The sequence below is a fragment of the Sus scrofa genome, unplaced genomic scaffold, assembly GCF_000003025.6.
Source record: "Sus scrofa isolate TJ Tabasco breed Duroc unplaced genomic scaffold, Sscrofa11.1 Contig2285, whole genome shotgun sequence".
Classification (NCBI taxonomy): domain Eukaryota; kingdom Metazoa; phylum Chordata; class Mammalia; order Artiodactyla; family Suidae; genus Sus; species Sus scrofa.
The window spans coordinates 126,679-129,778 of record NW_018085062.1 but is presented as its reverse complement, the minus strand read 5'-3'; positions in this window follow the sequence as shown (position 1 = coordinate 129,778).

The following is a 3,100-nucleotide window of genomic DNA, read 5'->3' as shown; positions in this document are numbered from 1 at the left end:
ATATATAACTGATTTACTTTGCAGTACACCTGAAACTAACACAACTTTGTAAGTTGACTACACTCCAATGAAATAAAATAAAAAAGAATATGAGAGGTGGCTGCTTGGGGCAAACTAAGATAATTTGGTTTTTGAGATGCTTTTGGATTAGTTTTGTGAAAACTTCTTCCAAAAAAGATTTTCCTCTCAAGTATTAATTTGAAGATGTAACACACTGTATGGATTCTGGGTGAGGGCATGTTCTCCATTTAAATATGAAGGAATAAGAAAGACAAATTGCACTCCTGTCCTATGGCTCCAGTAGGTGCTCTCCTTTGCACTGATTTTACCTGATCAGCCCTGGTTGGGATGAGACATGAGCTTCATGGCTGATGTCTACAGGACTACCCTGATTTCATGCCCAAATGAAGCAGTCAAAGGAACCCAGTCAGAACAAAGGAGGAGAGCGTGCCAGATGTGTGGCTAATGGGAGAATGATGGGGGGGGCAGGCAGTGAAGCTGGAATAAGCTTGTGAAGCAGGGGTAAAATCCTCACAAAGCAGCCTTCTGGAAGTTCTAAGGCAGAAGCTACCTTTGTGTGCCTTAGATCTCATCAGGAGAAAATATGTGATTGAACTACTCATATATCATGTACATAGAGCAATTCATTTTAGCAGGTTGAACTATCAATAATAAAATATGAAAGAGGATTTTGAAATGTTTTAGCAATTCATTTCAAATTTACTTTTTTTTTTTTTTTTGTCTTTTTGCTATTTCTTTGTGCCACTCCCACGGCATATGGGAGTTCCCAGGCTAAGGGTCGAATAGGAGCTGTAGCCACCGGCCTACGCCAGAGCCACAGCAACACGGGATCCGAGCCGCGTCTGCAACCTACACCACAGCTCACGGCAATGCCGGATTGTTAACCCGATCGTTAACTGAGCAAGGGCAGGGACCAAACCCGCAACCTCATGGTTCCTAGTCGGATTCGTTAACCACTGCGCCACCACGCGAACTCCTCCTTTGTGTTTTTAGCTGCATAACACACGTTCCTTTATTTGCTTCTCTGATAGTTTTTTTTCTTTTCTCATCAGTATTTTAAACCTAGCAAAAAATTAGAAATTGTAATGGGAATGGTTGAAATGTATAGTATTTTATATATATAAATATGTTATTATTATATTTAAATTAAAAATGCAAAACTATATTGCTTTAACTTCTCTCGGTTTTCATAGAAGTTCACTGACAGAATACATTCTTTTACATTTAGATTATGTATTAAAATCTCTATTTCATTACAGCTGACTTTTGTGGTGTTCCCCATTTGTTATAACAAAATATGATACACCAAAGTCTTAATTTATCAAATATTTTTTAATTTTGGGCTCTAATTTTTATTTATATAACAAATCAATCAATAAGCAATTATTTTATTAGCTTATTTGTCAAGCTCCAAGATTATTTGTAAGTACGACTAAGGATCAGCCTAAGCCAATACTAACAGCTTTGTTGAACTGCCATGATTAGGGCATCTGCCTTCCTCAAAAATGAAAAGTGGGTAAGCTGGGTATTTGGTTTTCCTTAAAATATAATTAATTGAGTTCATTTAATTCAGTATTTCCTGTCAGGAAAACTGCTAGTAAATATACAGTGGTGAATAAATAAACGTGTTGCTCACTCTCCTGGCACATATAAAATAGTAATTATGCAGTTAAGAAAATTATAAGATTATTCACATTATCCAGTCTACAAAGGGAGATTTTTCATCATAAATATTTTAGATTTTAGATCTTTTTTAAAGTGACAGGAAAATTCTCATGATTATTTTTTGTCATAAAATGCAAGTAATTTCTATTCCACAGGTTTTAAAGTATCTTTATTTCTTTCCTCCACCTCAGCCCTCACACTTTTTACAGAGTTTTTTGAGGCTCCATTTGTGTCTCCTCCTGAGACATCTTCTCTTGACTGCTCTAGATAATGTAGTGAGGAAAGCGGACACAATGTATCTGTTCTGAATGTACATTTATGCTTTATATTGTCAGCTTCATCATCCATGTTTGTATCTCCATCTATGGATTTATGTATATCTAAGGAAAAGGAAACATACAGTCATGGTTGAGAGCAGGTTTATGGAGCTAAACAATGCTTAAAAACACAACTCTGCCACTGATTAACCATTTGCCTCTGGGCAGGAAACATGATTTCTCTGTACTTCATTGTACTCATCTTTAAAACAGAGATAATAAAATCACCTATTCTACAAAGTTGTTACGAACATTAAATGTGAAAGGGAGACACATATATGAATATGTGTGTGCATATATATATTTGTGTTAAATGCTTTAAAAGGTGTCTAGCAAAAGTAATCACTTACGGAGTTCCCATTGTGGCGCAGTGGTTAACGAATCTGACTAGGAACCATGAGGTTGTGGGTTCGATCCCTGGCCTCACTCAGTGGGTTAAGGATTCAGTGTTGCTGTGAGCTGTGATGTAAGTCACAGACACAGCTCAGACCTGGCATTGCTGTGTCTCTGATGTAGGTCGGTGGCTACAGCTCTGATGAGACCCCTAGCTTGGGAACCTCCATATGCTGCAGGAGCAGCCCTTGAAATGGCAAAAAAGACCAAAAAAAGTAATCATTTATGAAATCATTAATTTCCTCATTAATATGTTTCTTGATACCCAGATATATTTAATCCAACTGTGTATAAATTATTCATTCTACTTTCCTTTCAGTGGGATGCTAGCAAGTGAGACACATGATACAGACTTTGATATATCTTCACTTCTCTGAGTGGAGTTTGCATCAGACTACTGACAATTATTTGAGGAGGTGGCAATGAACTGCTATTTTTTGGCTGCCTCACATGCAAGGGTCCACTAGCAAATGCATGTTGCCTACCAAAATTATATGGAGGCAAACATGTACACAAGATATGCTTTCATGAATATGACCAACTTTTCCTTTTGAAATAACTCTGACTTTCCATTCTGACTTTCTAAAAATATGTAGCAATTTCCTGAGAACATTTTCCATGCTAGAAAATTTTCTCATTTAATAACATGGTTAATGCCCTTCTTAGCTAAAGTCTACCTATGAGAAAGGAGAACAAGCACTGAA